Source organism: Bubalus kerabau, chromosome 15 (genome assembly GCF_029407905.1).
Source record: "Bubalus kerabau isolate K-KA32 ecotype Philippines breed swamp buffalo chromosome 15, PCC_UOA_SB_1v2, whole genome shotgun sequence".
In the NCBI taxonomy this organism is placed as follows: Eukaryota; Metazoa; Chordata; class Mammalia; order Artiodactyla; family Bovidae; genus Bubalus; species Bubalus kerabau.
The window spans coordinates 43952235-43971152 of NC_073638.1; the positions used below are offsets into that span (position 1 = coordinate 43952235).

General features: G+C 40.9%; 1 protein-coding gene across 15 annotated transcripts in view; it reads left to right on the top strand.

Annotated features, from left to right (window-relative positions):
• The first annotated feature begins 781 nt into the window (after positions 1–781).
• The window catches only part of STK33 (serine/threonine kinase 33), a 199253-nt gene continuing 181116 nt past the window's right edge, over positions 782–18918 (top strand). For 4 of the 15 annotated variants that reach the window (XM_055548713.1, XM_055548720.1, XM_055548711.1 and 1 more), the window contains exon 1: positions 14720–15349. The gene's annotated coding sequence lies outside the window, so the exon portion shown is untranslated. Of the gene's footprint in view, positions 1043–1296; positions 1536–12361; positions 12461–14716; positions 15350–15445; positions 15654–17132; positions 17294–18918 lie in introns of those variants that run through there. The other 11 variants (XR_008703032.1, XM_055548726.1, XM_055548714.1 and 8 more) reach the window with 9 other exon arrangements.

Genomic DNA, 18918 nt, shown 5'->3' on the forward strand with positions numbered 1-18918 from the left:
TGGCCCAAGTACCTGAAACCTTTCCCCACACCTGCTCTGAGCTTTCTGCTGTGCTTTTTCCTTCCTAATTTTATTAATACCAGCCTTCTCTAGGTCCCAGAGGGGCCTCTCTGCTTCCCATTCTTCAGGTTCTGTGGCACCTGCTAGAGCACGCCCTGCCCTGGCAGGTAGGTCTGCAGCACATTTTCTGCACAGGTGGCCTGTGGACGGCTTTATCCACTTGAAAGTAGAGCCAGGGTATCCAGGGCCTGAGAGCTTTTCAGGGATCTAAAAAAAAAAAAAAAAAAAGACAGAAACACATTAGAATTAAAAATGGCAAAACCTAAATAAATAAATATCTAGTTAAATGTCTATAAACTATACCATTATGTTAAACTCCTTAATTGTTAATTTTATAACAATTTCATTAAAATTTTATTACACTTAAAAACAATTTGCTGGTTAGAGTTCTTCACTTCACAAGAAATTCTATTTACTGAATGATTGCTGTGTTCTTAACAATCATGTGTGTCATCTTTGTTAGCAAGATGATTGCTAAGAAAGCCAAGCCAATTGCAAATGAAATGAATTACTCTTAGCCAAAATATTCAAAAAGAAAAACTGTGAAAACAGTTTCAACATTTGGCAGTAAAACTCTTTTTACTGTAGGCTGTGAATGCATTTTAACAGTTGATGTGTGTTGTAGGGCCTCCTAGAATAAGAATGCCTGGGCTTTGGGAAGGGCTCTCAGATGTCAGCTCCTGGAGGCTTTGCCCACAATATGGTTTGAGGACTGAAAGGCTGTAATCAATCCCTAGAGGCTACTATCGAACTGTGGCAGAGACTGCATTGTTGCCAGTATCCATTTTCTCCTTAATTTTAGTAATAATCCACTTCCCCACCTTCCCTGGCTTCCTCTGCAGCTGGATGCTATCTTATGAATAAGTTCTTGACAATCAATTATGAAAGGCAATAATGTGTAAAACTTCCAAGACAGGTTTTAAATGAAATTGCTTGGCCTCCACTTCCTCTGTCTTTATGCTTCCTCCACACAGGAACACAGGTAAGCCTACTGGTTATCCACTTTAATCTTGCTGATGGATATGACATCCTAGAGAATGGTGAAACAGGAAGTACAAAGAACCTGGGTGATTTGACAAGCTCATGGAGCACAGTCTCCACCTGCCTTGATCTACCTGCTTACCTCATTGGACTGTTGCTTTCTTTGAGGAAGAAATACATTTCACTTTTTAAGCCCCTTTATTTTTTTGTTGTTATAGCAGCTGAGCCTATACTCTAATATGCCAAAACCAGAGCTTTCTTTGCTCCTTGGGCTGAGAGGATATCCCTCAACTTCCTGGAAGCTCCTGTACCCCTGGCCTCCAGAGGTATAAAACCTATTGAGGCCAAGCTCAGCATTTCATGGAGAAAACAAGGATCTCTCCGTGCTTAGAAACAACCACCACAGCCTCAGTCCTGCCCCAGCCTAAGGACGAAAGCCTGGTACTGCTGAAAGCAGCTGTGTTATCTCAGGACTCTGCTCCCCACTTGTTCTGGTGAGTCCCAGGTATGATGGGGCCCACTGACAATGTCACTTTATGGCAAAGCCTGTGCCAGGCAGTGCCTCTGTGACTTTTTATAAGTGTAATGAAGAATTCTTCTCTTCCCTATATGAAGTGCTTCTGTGGGCAACCAAATAGTTGATGGGAGTGTCAAGAAAAAATGCACAACATAAGAGTTGCGAATTTAAGTATTTTTTTCAGGGACTTCACTGACGACTGTAGCTCAGGGGACAGCCTCTGCGCCAAAGGGGCAGAGGAGAAATCAGCTTATATATGATTTTGGCTAGAGAATATGCACAGTCAAACACACATCTTGCTGAAAGATTAGTGCTAGTCACAGAGAACAGATATCTCAATGATTTTAGTGCTTTTCTGTGTGTGGGGAGAGTCAAGAATCTGGGTTCATTAAAATTCTTCTTGAGATAAACATCTAACTCTCTAGGCCGTTTTCCCAAACACAGAGCGCCTCATCCTGCTTTTCATAGACACTCCTCTCAGGTGCGTGTCGGTCAGTGCCTGCTGCGGCGGACAATCCTTGTCCAGCTGGGTGGTGAGCAATGCTCCTTGTTCTTTGTTTGCAAGGGGAAGTGTCTCTTTCAGAAGTTTTCTGGCTAATAATGGAAGAGTTGATAAATTGGAATATCACCACTTTTTCAACCTTCAGTGAATTAATGGATCTAGGCAGTGACCATCCATGGTTACCCATATCACACAGAGAGACATCCAGACATTACATGTCTCCTGATACACAACATCATCTATGAAGTGTTTCCAAACCAACAGACTCTGAATCTAATCAAGTCTCTAGATTTAACTGCAAACTTACATATGTATCTCCCAATTGAGAGGAAATACAAAAGAACAGAGGAACATCTAAAATGACATCAGATCAGATCAGATCAGTCGCTCAGTCGTGTCCGACTCTTTGCGACCCCATGAATCGCGGCACGCCAGGCCTCCCTGTCCATTACCAACTCCCGGAGTTCACTGAGACTCACGTCCATCGAGTCAGCGATGCCATCCAGCCATCTCATCCTCTGTTGTCCCCTTCTCCTCTTGCCCCCAATCCCTCCCAGCATCAGTCTTTTCCAATGAGTCAGCTCTTCGCATGAGGTGGCCAAAGTACTGGAGTTTCAGCTTTAGCATCATTCCCTCCAAAGAAATCCCAGGGCAAGGATACAGTCAGTCGGATCTGGCCTGGGGCAGCAATAGGCCACTAGACCTGGTTTCTTCAATAAGTATATTGCAAGGAAAAAAAAGGTGGAAGGGGAACCTACAGATGAAAGAGACTTAAAAGAGAATATAAACCAATTGCAAAATATGGAACTTATTTCCATCCTGGTTTAAAGAAACTAAAAACATTGTGAGGCAATTGAGAAAAGATGAACACTCACAGGATATTTGATAATATTAAGGATTTATTATTTTTAATGTTACTTTAATTCTTATGTTATTTTTTAGGTGTGATCAGGATAGTAGAAAAGCAGAATATTAGAATATTTATAATAGTAGAATATTGGAAACAAAACCTATAGAAGATGGGTGAATAATTTTATGATATACTTTAAAATGATATTTCAAGAATCTATACGGCATACTTTAACTGAGACAAAATTCTCAAAGTCTTTGAATTAGGAATCCAGCCAAGTCATAAGTTGCATACAGGAAGAAAGAAATTCCAAACTTCTGGCTTGAGAAACCTCTCAAGTATTTCAGAAATCAGAGATACCAGTTAAAATAATGATCAAAAGAGGAATCAAGTTTTAAGATGACAAATTTGCAGATTAGATTACATTTTATAGAACATAACAACCCCTCAGAAGCACCATCCTCTTAAAAAATGCTTTTGAGTGAATAACATTGTCAAGGCCCATTGAAAAATCTTGTTTTCTGTTGTAAATTTTCACGCAGTGTCCACACTGGACAGGAGGGTGAAGTGACCTCATTTTTAGTGACAGTTAGACTGGACTGATATTCACTAGCACTTAGAACGGCCTGCATTTTCAAGACTGAGCACTGGACTTGCCAGTGTGCTTTAAGATAGAATTTCCTGCCTACGAAGCTCTAAGTGTGTAGTATAGGAAAGAACAACTAAATAAAAGATCTGGCTCTTGACTGGATACTAGATCAAAAAACCAAACAAACCCAGGTGAAAAGATATTTCTGAGACAGGTGGGGAACATTTAATATGAGCTGATAGCTTGTCTTAATACTATGCTTCCCAAGAGTGATACTTTGAACCGTGGTTACGGAGAAAAAAGGTCTTGTTTTTAGGTGGTCCGTGCTCAAGTGTTCAGGGATGAAGGATCATTATGTCTGTAACTAACTCTCAGGGGTTCAGAAAAAACGATGTATTACGTTATTAGAAGTACAGTAGTGTGGCAAAAAGTTAACAATTGGTAAATCTAGATGAAGGGGACATGAGAGTTTATTGTACTGTTCTTGGGAGAGGAAAAGGGCAAATAATTTAAAAAAATGAAACAAGAGGCAGGCAATGTTTGTACCTAGAATAGCAGCATGGAAAATGATTAGGCGATGATGCTAAATTAAAAAAAGCAAAACAGAATTATATGTAAAATAAAAGAAAAAAGATACAAATATATTAAATTGTTATTATATCAGACTATATTAGGGTGGTAGCATTATGCATAATTTTTGTCTTTTTTACAAACTTTGGTATTAAAATGTTATACTACTTTTGTACTTATACAAATACTTATGTGTATTTTTAAACTTTCATCATAGTATATTTCAAATATAATCCTTTATGTCTTAGCCAAAACCCCTCTTCAGAGAGCTTTTTCTAACTATCCAGTCAAAAGTGAATCCCAGGCATTTGCTCTCACAATCTTTATTGTCACCTTAGCACTTCCTACTATTGTATTTGTCCTTTTCCTTAATTTATCTTCTTGTTCATTATCTGTGTCACCCCTCATACGGTGTAAGCTCCCTGAGAGCAGAAATCTTGGCCAGACCTTAGAACAGTGCCTGTAGTTACTCAACGAGTATTTGTTGAATGAATGGATGAAATCACCTCCCATTTTACTGGGAACTCAAGTCTTGAGAAGGGGAAGAACTTGTCCCGGTTTTCTCATCAGTTGGTGGCAATGTCAGAGTTAGAACTCAGGCCTTGTCACTGAAGCCTCAAAGTATTTTCTTTTAAAAATTTTGGCCACCTCATGCGAAGAGTTGACTCATTGGAAAAGACTCTGAGGCTGGGAAGGATTGGGGGCAGGAGGAAAAGGGGACGACAGAGGATGAGATGGCTGGATGGTATCATGGACTCGATGGACGTGAGTTTGAGTGAACTCCGGGAGTTGGTGATGGACAGGGAGGCCTGGCGTGCTGCGATTCATGGGGTCGCAAAAAGTCGGACACGACTGAGCGACTGAATTGAACTGAACTGAACGCTTAAACAGCTCCTGGGCACCAGACAAGTGGCAGGAGTGAGGGAGGATCCAAAACGCATTCCCCTTGTTGCAGTGTTGCCAGCAGCTCCATAGGTGGCGCCAGCGGCACTCCTTTAGCTCAGGAGAAAATCAGGAAAGGGAGACATTTTGACGAAGAGTCGAATATTTGCACAGTCTTAAATTGTCTGCCTACTGACCGCTCATTAGTTGTGAGGGAGAAAACATACACAGTAATTCTGCAGTGGAGAAATCAGACAACTCCTTGACTGTGCGATCAAAATAACAGCACCAATGAGGGACAGATAGATGTGTTGTGCATCCGGAAGTGATATCCTGAGGACACATCTCCTATCCAATATTGCAGCCTAGAATGTATGCTCAGAATATAATTATGGAGAAGCATCAGAGAAGCCCAAAATGGGAAATGCTATATTAAAGTCAGGGAGTAGGGGACAGGATTTTTAAAAAATGGCCATGTCACTAATGACAAAGAAAAGCTATGAAAATGTTGCATATTAAAAAGGCTAAAGAGACATGGCAACTAAATACAATATCCAGGGCTAGACTGGTTCCTTTAATGAAAAGGGGGAAATGCTTTAAAGGACATCATTGGGTCAATCAATAAAATTGGAATATGGACAGTAGATTACAGTATCATATCAATGTTAAATATCAATGTTGATAACTGTGCTGTGGTTATATAAGAAATTATCCTTATTTTTAGGGAATATGCAGTGAAGTATTTAAAAGGCTATAGTGTATATGACTGACCTCCAAAAGGTACAAAGATATTTTTATAATTTAAATATGTAAAATATATTTTAATATAATTACTATATACTTATTGTATATTGCAATATATATTTATGTATTTAATTGGGAAAGTATTTAAATAGAAAAAATTAGAAAAATATATATTCAAGATACAAATAAAGCAAATGGGGTAAACTGTTAATAGGAGAATCTGGGTAAAGAGGGTGTATGGGTGGGTATTCCTTCTACTATTTTTATTTTTGCAACTTTTCTGTAAGTTTGAGATTATTACCAGGTGGAAATTTAAGAAGAAAAAAAATGGATTAAAGGATGGTGGTTCCAGGCACATCCTCTGGCCACCCATCCCTCTTCCCACTGTGTAGCAGTTCAGAGCTGGTGCCTTGCCTTTTGTGTGTGTGTCTTCTGCTGTCACTGTTGCTTCAGTCTTTTCTCTTCTGAAAGGATTGTGCTTGGCTTCTGGATTCTGAGGCTGAGGTCTAAGCTGGAAGAGGTGGAATTACCATTGTTCATGGCTGGAAAATGCTACTGAAGCCTCTGTAAGAGGGTGTGGAGAGGCAGTGGAGGGCTCTGAGTCTGGTCTCCTCCCTCACTCCGGTCTCCAGGAATGAGGGTATCTGTGGGGTCAGGTTTTTTAAAGCAATCTGGTTCAGGTGAAGCTTCCCTAGAGAAGCATTTGGTATCCAGGGGGCTCAGGGAGGCTGGCTGTGGCAAGAGCCTTGGCAGAATGCAGACAGAGAGAGCTTAGTTATCCTTTTCTTCTACCTATAGTTTCTTGGAAGCAGTACAATGCATCTTCTCTCCTGAGCCTGGCATGCTATACATGAATCCTTGAATCCTCAGGAGTCCTTTCCATCTTCCAATGATTTACTTTGCATTAAATCAGCACAATTGAATGTCAGGTAATAGAGTTCAGTTCGGTTCAGTCGCTCAGTCGTGTCCGACTCTTTGCGACCCCATGGACTGTAGCACGCCAGGCCTCCCTGTCCATCACCAACTCCCAGAGTTCACTCAAACTCATGTCCATTGAGTCAGTGATGCCATCCAACCATCTCATCCTCTGTCATCTCCTTCTCCTCCCACCTTAAATCTTTCCCAGCATCAGGGTCTTTTCAAATGAGTCAGTTCTTTGCATCAGGTGGCCAAAGTACTGGAGTTTCAACTTCAGCATCAGTCTTTCCAATGAATATTCAGGACTGATTTCCTTTAGGATGGACTAGTTGGATTTCCTTGCAGTCCAAGGGACTCTCTAGAGTCTTCTTCAACACCACAGTTAAAAAGCATCAATTCTTCCACGCTCAGCTTTCTTTATAGTCCAACTCTCACATCCATACATGACTACTGGAAAAACCATAGCTTTGACTAGATTACTTTGTTGGCAAAGTAATGTCTCTGCTTTTTAATATGCTGTCTAGTTTGGTCATAACTTTTCTTCCAAGGAGTAAGCGCCTTTTAATTTCATGGCTGCAGTGACCATCTGCAGTGATTTTGGAGCCCCCCAAAATAAAGTCTGTCACTATTTCCCCATCTATTATGGGGAAACATATAGGTAATAGAGGTAACAGGTATCATAATAGATAATAACAGGCAATAGGGAGTCTGGAATATTTTGCCTCAGGTTGGCTCCTGCATTTCTTCCTGAGATGGCTTCTGGTGGGTTTCCTCTGGCTCCATACCCTTCATGTATGAGTAAAAGAGAATTCAACCCTCTCTCCCCATGCTGGGACTTACCTGATCTGCCCCTCACCCAGCCAGACCGACAGGAGGAGGTCAATCTCTGCAGTCAGCTGGGGTAAATCAGGAGGGTCTAGACTAAAATGCCAGCTCCCTTTACTCACCTTGTAAATCAAACAAGAAGAGATTACTACCTCTTATCTGAGCTTGGTAAACAAAGTTCTAGACTCTGAGCTCCCTTTTTGTTCAGTCACCAAGTCATGTCCAACTGTTCACTACCCCATGGACTGCAGGATGCCAGGCCTCCCTGTCTCCTACCATCTCTCCGAGTTTGCTCAAGTTCATGTCCATTGCATTGGTGATGCCATCCAACAATCTCATCCTCTGATGCCCTCGTCTCCTTCTGCCTTCAATCTAAGCTCCCTCAGATGTGGCTAAAAAACATCTGAATGAACCAGTCAAACTTCCAAATGAATGGTGTTTTTTTTTTTAAATCACTAAACCATTGCAAGATTCATTATTAGCTTTCATTACTCTTTTGGCCAACTTGGGTTAGGAAACCTTGAAGACCATTGGCGGTAATGGCTGTCTTGCACTCACAGGTAAGTGAGTAGCAAAGCCTAATGGCTAGGAGCACAAACTCTGGGCCAGAACAGCCTGGATCAGCACACATGTACCAGCTGTGTGATCTTGGGCAAGTCACTCCAGCACACTGCACTTCTGTTTCTTTTTCTGTAAAACATGGATAATAATAGTACTTATCTCACAGAGCTGTTGTGAGGATTAAGTTAAAGTACAGAAAGCATTTGGAACAGTACCAGGATCAGAGCTGATGCTATTAGGTGAATTGATGTCACCTGTATTTTATGAACACTAAGACCCAAAGATGCTGGGACTTTCTGGGTCCTTCAGGAAGACTTCTACATATGTCAGGACTGCTATCTGGCTGAGAGCAATAGCAATATGTAATCAGTTATAACATGCAACCCAATTTCAAAGAAGTTTAAAAAGTGAAAAAGAAGTGAGTTTTAGAATTCATGAAATGTGAAGTATTATTTGGTTGCTTTAACTTTACTCTTTAAATTGAGACAATTCATATACCTAATATTCACTTTTTAAAAGTGTACAATTAAATGGTTTTTAGTACATTCACCAGGCTTTTCAGCCATTATCACTGTCTAATTTTTCACTTAGCATGTTTTCAAGGTTTATCCATGTTGTACCATGTATCAGTACTTCATTCTTGTTTATATCCAAATATAGTTCCATTGTATGGATACACCATCTTTTATCTATTCATCATTTAATAGCCATTTGGATTGTTTCTGGTTTTGGCTACTATGAATAATATGTCTACGAACATTTGTGTATAAGTTTTTTTGTGTGGACATGTAATTTCAGTTTTCTTCGGTGTATATCTAGTAGGGTCAAATGATAACTCTATGCCTGATTGTTTGATAAAGTGCCAGACTATGTTCCAAAGCAGCTATACCATTTTATATGCCCACCAGCAATGTATTAAGGTTCTAATTCTTCCATATCATCATTAGCATATATTATTGTCTGTTTGTCTTTATTATAGCCATCCTAGTGGGTATGACGGAGAAGGCAATGGCACCCCACTCCAGTACTCTTGCCTGGAAAATCCCATGGATGGAGGAGCCTGGTAGGCTCCAGTCCATGGGGTCGCTAAGAGTCAGGTACAACTGACCAACTTCACTTTCACTTTTCACTTTCATGAATTGGAGAAGGAAATGGCAACCCACTCCAGTGTTCTTGGCTGGAGAATCCTGGGGATGGGGGAGCCTGGTGGGCTGCCGTCTATGGGGTTGCACAGAGTCGGACACGACTGAAGTGACTTAGCAGCAGCAGCAGCAGTGGGTATGAAGTGGTGTCTCAATATTGTTTTGATTTACATTTCTCCATTAAGCACCTTTTCATGTGCATATTGGGTACATGTTTATCTTCTTTGGAAAAATGTCTATTCAAATTCTTTGCCAACTTTTACATTGAGTTATTTGGGTTTTTTTACTGTTGACTTGTAGGAGTTTTAAAAATATTTTAGATACTAGACTTTTATCACTTATAAGACTTGCACGTATTTTCTCTCCCATTTTGTGAATATCTTTTATTTTCTTGATAGTGTCTTTTGAAGCACAAGTTTTAATTCGATGAAATCCAATTTAATCCATTTTCTCTTTGATTTCTTTTGTTTTAGATATCACATCTCGGAAACCATTCCCTAATCCAAGGTCTTGAAGATTTATAAATATGTGTTTCTAAGAGTTTTATTATTTTAGCTTCTATGTTTAGCTCTTTAATTCATTTTGAGTTAACTTTTATATATGGTATGAGGTATAGGTTCAGATTCACTCTCTTGCAAGTGGATATCCAGTTTTCCCAGCATCATTTGTTGAAGATTTTTCTTTCACCCACTGAATTGCCTTGGCACCCTTGTTGATTGTTCAATGACGCATGGATTTATTTCTGGACTCTCAGTTCTATTCCATGGAATTTTTAAATCTGTCTATCCTTATGCCAGTCTTGATTACTGAAGTTTTATAGTAAGTTTTGAAATCGGGAAGTGTGAGTCCTCCAACTTTGTTCTTTTTAGATTGCTTTGCCTCCTTTGAGTTTCTTGCATCTGCATATAAATTTTAGGATCAGATGGTGAACTTCTATGCAAAAAAAGGCAGCTGGAATTTAGATAAGGATTGTAAGGAATTTATAGATCAATTTGGCGAGAATTTCCATCTAAACAATATCAAATCTTCTAATCTGTGAACTCTTAATTTAGTTTTGGTCTTCACTAACCTGAAATCGAATTAGTTTTATCTGACAAGGAGCCTGGGTCAGACATCCACAGTTGATCAAAAAGTTGAGTTAATTGCTAAATGTTTATTTCGAGTTGTGGGGATAAGGTACAGTTTTACTTTTGTCAAAGTGGGAGAAAAGTGTAAAGACTTTGTGTAAATTGGTAGAGCTTACCAATAATCAAAGAGATATCATTAGGATAAAGTTACATTTTTATATTATACACTTTTAAAAGGCATGTTCCCCATTTAAGAAATCTTACTATAATACATATAGAGTAGGAAATGGCAACCCATTCCAGTATTCTTGCCTGGATAGTTCCACGGATGGAGGAGCCTGGGGGCTACAGTTCATGTGGCTGCAGAAAGTCGGACACGACTGAGCACAATATAACACATAATGATTTAAACATCTCTTAATTTATATTATAGAATAGAAAATTTATGGGATGATCTTTTTTGTGATATAGAGTCTTTTTAAAGTCTTCTGAATAATAGAGATAAATTGAAATTTGTGTGTAAATCAACTGCTTCTTGATTTAAGAAAACTGGTCTATCTCTTCCCTCCAAGATTTTGATATTTTTACTAACAGGGTCAACAAACCCTGGAACAAACTGTACTGATTGCTTCTATGTTTTGTTATATTGACAAACTTCAACTCTGATCTCCGTTAAATGTTAAGTAATTTGATATTGCTTTGTAACAATGACGTTACCATAGAGTATTTAAGTAAACTGTATATAATACTTGTTGCCAGTGGTGACATTAATAATTACAGGAATAGGGTGAGAGCAAATTGTTGTGTAGTAATGACCCCTGGCACAGACTGAGTTCCCTTGGCAGTATCAAGAGTTTGTCATGTTAGTGGCCATGGTGTTACAATCCATTACCTCACTACAAACTGATGACTTCCGCTATGGTAACTAACCATAATATTTAATGTAGCTGCCTTGAGCCACTTGAAAACTCAAAAAAATCCTTTTTTTTGTCTAAGGCATTTATATCAAGGGTTCCTCAAGAAAGCCCAGTACCTCTATGTATATATTTCAGAAAGTTATGTGTTCTTTCTTTGTGTGGTTTCTCTGATTCTTCCCTATAATTATTAGTGACATTTGCACATAAGAAATTAATATGTGTCTATTTGTCAGTCTATCTACCTATTTATCTATCCATCTATATGTTACCATATTCTACAAAGCCTCTGCCTTCCTTCTTCCTACTCTTTCTTCCTTTATTCCATTCACTCTTTTGTTTACTAACACCATGCTTTTTATTAAAGAGCTACTAATTGCCAGCCATTGTCTCAGATACTGGGAGCAAGCAGTAAACAGAGGCTGGGTTCCTCTTGTCTTGGAGCTTAACGTCCCCTGAGGAAAGAAAGAAGGTCAATTAGATGGTCTTAGATGGTGTTCAGGGCTCTATGACAACAAAGTAAAGCAATGTGATAGACTGGGAGGGACTATGTTAGATAGGGGTATCAGGGAAGGAAGGCTTCTCTGAGGAGATGGCATGTGAGCTGAGATATAAATAATGAAAAGGAACCAGCCTTATGGAGGTATGGGGGCAGAGACTTATAGACAGAGGAAATAGCAAGTCAAAATATCTGAAGCAGCTTAAAATCACACCATCAATACAATGAAAAAAAGGTTTCATTGAAATTTCATTTCATAGAAATGAGAGAAAACAGAAGAGAGAGGACAGAAGAAAATTGTAACACTGATATGCAAGCTGTAGAGCTTGACAGAATTATTAAAGTTGAGTTGTAAATTTGGTTCTTGTCTTCCTGGAAGCTAAGGTGAAAAGGGAAAAGTGATCAATTTCATGGTTAATTTTCTTTATAAGGAAATGAGGTATCAGTTTTTCAAGGAGAAAACTATTTTTTCCCTTGGCACTCAGGGTTGAAATACATTGAGTTTCCTATAAGGGGCATACAGTGATTGTATGTTAGTGTGGATCCACCCTTCCTGTCCCCTAGACCCCTAGATGTCCATGTCCTAATCTCTGGAAGCTGTGAATGTTACTTCATGTGTACAAAGCACTTTGCAGAGGTGATTAAGTTAAGGACCTTGGAATGGGGAGATTATTCTGGATTTTCTGGGTGGACCCCATCTAATCATTTGGGTCCTTAAAAGCTAAGAACCTCTCCTAGCTAGAGTCAGAGGGAGATGTGACCTCAGCAGCATGGTCAGAAAGATGCAGCATTGTTGCCTTTGAAAATGGAGGAAGATGGCCATGAAACCAAGGAATGAGGTAACCCCTAGAAGCTGGAAAAGGCAAGGGAACAGATTCTCTCCTAGAGCCTCCAGAAAAGAACAAATACCTGCTAAACCTGATTTCAGTCCATTGAGTGCAGTGTCAGACTTCTGACTTACGGAACTGCAAGATAATGCACTTTTATTGTTTAAATCACCAAGTTTGTGGTAATTTGTTACAAAAACCATATAAAACCAATATAATTAGATTCACCTTGGTTGCAATAACAGAAACCCAGCCACCTGAACTAGCTTAAGCAAAAGAGTGCACCTTATTATAAAGATTTGGAATGTTACTTGGAATTCAAAGGCAGCAAAGCAGCTTATTTCAGGAAATACAATGATCAGGGATGGAGAGTTGTCAGAATTCTTTTGGTCTCTTCTCTCCCCTTTGTGAATCTCTTTCATCCTTCCTATTCTTTTCATATTTTTCCTACAACCTGGTTTTCTGCATTTCTCCAGGCCACATAGTAGGGAAGCATGTCCATAAATAGCTTCTGACTTTCTATATTACAGCATTCTATGTTTCTGTTAGCTACCTAGAGAAAAACTAAAATCTCTCAGTACTAATTTTAAATTCCTGGGAGAGGGATATGATTGGGTTGCCTCTGGTACTGCTAGTGGACAGGTGGCCTAGTTTGTCTGAGGATCAGGGCTAGCTTCCACAAAAAGATATCTGGCTATACTGTTGTTTTTAAAATGCAACTTACAACTCATCTAGGGGGTCAAGAAATCGTTTAATGGGTAGAAACCAACATTAAAAAGCAATAAAATGCATGTGATATGGGTAACATTTCATAAAACTTGTTTCAGTTATTAAATGTGTAGGTACATGTGTACTGGGTGATAATGTAAAACATATTTCTTTTGGTGGATTATGGTCAAAAAAATTAGAAAAACCCCAGGCTGGGCAATATGGTAGGATTCTGCTGTGCCATGCTTAGTCACTCAGTCATGTCCAACTCTTTGGGACCCAGTGGACTGTAGCCCGCCAGGCTCCTCTGTCCATGGGGATTCTCCAGGCAAGAACACTGGAGTGCGTCGCTATGGCCTCCTCCAGGGGATCTTCCCAACCCAGGGGCCGAACCCAGGTCTCCTGCATTGTAGGCAGATTGTTTACCATCTGAGCAATGGGGGAAACCCAAGAATAGTGGAGTGGGTAGCCTATCCCTTCTCCAGGGGAACTTCCTGACCCAGGAATTGGACCGGGGTCTCCTGCATTGAAGGCAGATTCTTTACCAGCTGAGCCACCTGGGAAGCCCAGGATTCTGCTACTGGGGTGTAATAAACATCATTCTTAAAATATAATCCTTCCAGTAAATTCAGAGGTATCATGCATATTTTTTTTAAACCTTATCTGTGAACATAAGCAGATGGCATAAGGGTAAAGCATGACTTAGTAGAGACTATTTTGTAAGGGTGAAGAAAAAGTGGTACAAACAGTACAGAATTTACTTAATCAGAATTCCTGGAAGTATGTCCTATGAATATGTATTTAAATACAAATCAAAACAAATAGAACTCCCCAGATGTCTCTGATTTATAGCAGGTTTGGGACTTACTTGACCTAGAGACTATGCACTGATAGAGGAGAAGGTTATCTGCATACCTGTCAATTCTCTAACTGCTATTTCTCGCCACCACAGGCATGAGAAAGTGGACAGTTTAAAGTTATTTCTTGGTAAGGCTGAGGAGTGTAAGACTGCACAGCTGCTGATTAAAGGCAGATTCATACACTTTACAGCTCAGTGAAGCAGATGGTAGAGTTTATCTTCGTTTGTTGGACATTGTGCACCAACACTCATGCTTGGATAAAGGCAGGGTTAGGGGAGACAGGCAGAGAGAAAATCCTTGCAGGCTATTCCAGACCCTTGTTAGACAACAGTTCTGTACTTCTTCAGAACAAAGTATGGCCAGTACCCCCAAAGTTCTAGGGTATAGGACATGGTGGGGATTATTGAAAAATTTGTAATACTGAAGTTACCAGTTGCTCACTAGCAGCCATTATGAGTTGTCAGGTGAAACTGACAGGAGGAACCCATTGCCAAAGGTGGACTTCTACCTCTAAGAAGTAAAATGAATCGACCTCTGTACAAAGTTCTTGGCTATTAATCAAATAAACTGTAGAGGACATCTGCCTGAATAATTAGGCTACTGTCAGGAGAGTTGAATTTCTTTCCCCCCAGCTGCTAAAGAGCAGGACCGTGTCCACAGAAGCCATTCCTAGATCAGGTTAGAAATACATTAGCATACAGCTGGAGTCCGTGTTTTCTAGCCTTTATTGCAGGCGTTACGCATTCAGATGGTCCACAGAGCTTTACGGCTAACACGTACTCCTGGGAATTGCCTTTTGATCCGTCAAGAGCCTTCTCAGCCCCTCTGTGGGGACAAACACCATGCACTTCGGGGGCCTTCCCCCAGCACCGATATTCATTTTCTTGACTTCTAAGCCAGCTCTGACCCCACTGCGGTGCGAGGCTTACAGCACCAGCTCCACCTGGCTGCCCCAGAAAGCCTCGGGCCCTGAGCGAGAACTATGGCCTGGATATCCTCTCAGTTCTGTGATATCATTGCTATAAAGGTTTAATTTCCTGTAATACGTGTCTGCTTCTCTGTCCCTGAGATAGGGTTCTCAGGTCCATCTCTAGGAGGAGCTGCTCGCGGGGACGCCCCTGAGCGCACCTGGGGGTCTCCCTCCTTGACAGCTCGGCTGTGGGGAGAAGGGCTTCGCGCCGGCCGACGCACTTTGTCCCCAGGCGGCCCCCGTCCACCTCCGTGCAGTTGCCCAGCCGGCCGAAAAGTTTCTCCAGGTGCGGAATTCCGGGCTCGGCGACCACCGGGGCGGAGTGTGCGCGCCAGTCGGAAGCCAGCCCGCCCGCGGGCCCTGGTGAGTGGCCCCTGGCGTCGCGGAGCAGGGCGGGCCCCGCGGGATGGGCGGGAGGGCCCCAGGCCGAAGCTGGCCCGGCCGTTGCTATGGCAACGCGCCGGCAAACCGGCCGCTGGGCCTCCGCTGCCCGGTCGGCTGGCGGCTCCCGCAGTCCCCTCGTAGTGTGTCCTGGGGCCCAGCCGTTGGGACCCCATTTCCCCTGGGTCGGCGTTTGGGGTGGTCCCTGGTTCATCTTCACCTTTTCAGCTTGACCCCCACCTTGGGACGTGAACCTTTTTGAAATTTAAAGCGAACATACTCTAGGGTAAGTATAGCACATCCTTAAAAGTTCTGAATTTGTGGCTTCCCTTCTGCTATCCGTCTTCTCTCATTTTTTAGTCTCCTAGAGCCTGGCACCTAGGAGGACCTCATTGTATGATATAACTCTTTCTTACAGCACTTAGAGTAGTTCCTTGCACACAGTGGATGTACAAAGAGATAGTATGCCGTTAAGAGCAGCCTCTGTGTGGACAGGTAATTTAAAAGCTCTACCTCAGTTTCCTCCTCTGTACATGTAGAGTATAATTTCTACAAAGTGTGGTGGGTTTGAAGGAGCCTGGATGTGAAGCCGCTTTGTGAACCGTAAATGTCAAGCCAGACTGTGATTTAGTTTTAAGGGATCTTTACATGCTGCGCGCTGTTTGATTCTCCAGCTCCCACACTACCAGCCAAGGCGGGAACCTTCTCTTTTGTCTGACCACTGAACTGCTCCAGTGTCCAACTGGAAAATATGGTTATGCATCAGAAGAGGGCTCTGCCAATGGAAAGAAACATCGTTTCAAACTTAAACATTCTTTGTTTTAGGCACTTTTTCAGGTTCCCCCACTTCACATTGCAACTGCCATGCAGATGCCTCACACATTTAACTATCTAGCTCATGTAAATCTCTCAATATTGCTGTCTCAGTGAATCATACCAACATCCATCTAGTTTGCAAGCCAAAAGTCATGGACTGTCTTTCCATGTCCAGATCATCAAGTTCTCTGTTCATTTTATGTTCAAACCAGACTGAATTCCATCCACTTCTTTTAATCTCTATCATTGCCACCCTAGACCAGGCTGTCATGGTCTCTTGCCTGGTCTCCTATAGTGGCCTCCAAACTAGTCTGATGGTATTCACCTATCCTTTCAATATTCTCATCTATTCTTACTCTGCAGTAGGAGTAATCTTTTGAAAACTAAAATTTCATTTTGATACCCTTCTCCTCTCCCTTGCTTAAAGTCTGTCAGGATTTCTTACTACTTTTAGGATAAAGGTACCACTCTTTAATGTGCTCTATAAATTGGGTGACCATATATTTTATTACACAGACCGAGATACCTTTGAGAGTAAAAGAGAATATTAATTACACTGGGAATGTTGCTCAGGCAAATAGGGGCAAATGTTATTCCACTTTAAGGTCCTGTAGCATCTACCTCCTCTATAGTGTGAAAATCTCTCAGTCATGTCTGACTATTTGCGGCCCCAAGTGACAGACTTTATTTTTGGGGGCTCCAAAATCACTGCAGATGGTCACTGCAGCCATGAAATTAAAAGATGCTTGCTCCTTGGAAGAAAAGTTATGACCAACCTAGACAGCATATTAAAAAGCAGAGACATTATTTTTTCAACAAAGGTCCATCTAGTCAAAGCTATGGTTTTTCCAGGAGTCATGTATGGATGTGAGAGTTGGACTATAAAGAAAGCTGAGCACCGAAGAATTGATGCTTTTGAACTGTGGTGTTGGAGAAGACTCATGAGAGTCCTTTGGACAGCAAGGAGATCCAACCAGTCCATCCTAAAGGAAATCAGTCCTGAATATTCATTGGAAGGACTGATGCTGAAGCTGAAACTCTGGTTCTTTGGCCACCTGATGCGAAGAGCTGACTCATTGGAAAAGACCCTGATGCTGGGAAAGATTGAAGGTGGGAAGAGAAGGGGATGACAGAGGATGAGATGGTTGAATGGCATCGCCAACTCTGTGGATATGAGTTTGAGTAAACTGCAGGAGTTGGTGATGGACAGGGAGGCCTGGCGTGCTGCAGTCCATGGAGTCACAAAGAGTTGGACACAACTGAGCGACTGAACTGAACTGAACTGGACTGCAGCCTGCCAGGCTCCTCTGTCCATGGAATTCTCCAGGCCAGAATATTGGCGTGGGTAGCCGTTCTCTTCTCCAGGGGATCTTACCAACCCAGGGATTGAACTCAGGTCTCCAGCACTGCAGGCGGATTCTTTACCATCTGAGCCACCAGGGAAGCTCCTTATCTTACACCAGGCTCCCCTTGTTCTCTGTGTTCCAGTTACACTAAGTCCTTTGTCTCCCATTTTCCCTCCTACTACAGGGCCTTTGCACATGCTCTTCTCCTTCCAGGTATTCTCTTCCCTCATCTTGTTAACTCTTGCTCATCCTTCACTTCTCAGATCAGATGATTCCCAGAAAAGCTGCCACTGACCACTCTGTCTAGGACAACGCCCCTCAGGGTATAAACTTTTCTGATACCAATTATATCTCCTTAGTAGCATCATCACAATTTTAATTTTCTCCATGTGTCTGATACATAGTATGTAGTTAATAAATACCTATATGTTTTAATTATAAAGATTTTCCTATAAAGGATCTCAAAATAACCATCATGGTTAAGAGCACAAACTCCAGAGCCAGGCAGATGGAGAGATTTGAATTTCAGTTCTGCCACAATTCCTTATCTGAAACCCATGGGGCTAGTTGTGCTTTAAGATTCAGAATTTTTTAGATTATAGAAGGACAACATGGTTTATAAACTGCATCCCTTCTAGTGGGGTCTTGGGCAGCACTCTGTAGTCAAACACATTAATTTTTCTTTAGAAAGAAAACTTTACTCTAAGTGAGATAAGTAAAGACTATACATACTTTTACATGAGTTTAGGTCAGGTTTTGCCAAGAAATGGATTTGCCACAAATTTATGAGAGCATGCGGTATTCAGAGCTTTTGGATTTTAGGATTTCAGATAAGGGCATATGAATCTGTGCCAGTGTAACTTTAAACCAACTACTTAACTTCTTTGTGCCTCAGATTCCTCAACTGTGAAAAGGAGATGATACTAGTATCTACTTACCTTACAAATTCCGTTTATGTTGTTAGAGGAGTAAATGAGTTAATACATGTTAACTGCTTTGGACAGTGAATGTTACTTAGTCAGGGCTATAGAAGAATCAGCTCTTACTATATCATTTTTATTTGCCCCATAATGACACTATGGATGAACCATAATTTATTTGTTATTTACTTATTGTTTGATAGTTATATTTGAAATACAGAAATGTAGAGATGAATTTCTTTATAGTTAAATCTTTCGAGTAGATTTTTGATTACTGAAGATCAGTTCCTGAAAATGAAATTACAGAGTCAAAGGACAGATGAATACTCTTCAAACATACTGCTACCTTTGGAAAGATTATACCAGTTAACCATCTTGCTATCACTTTTATGACATCTGTGTTAGCATTATTATTTTTAAAAATCTTCAAATTTCACAGATTAAAAATATTGTCTCATTTTAACTCATA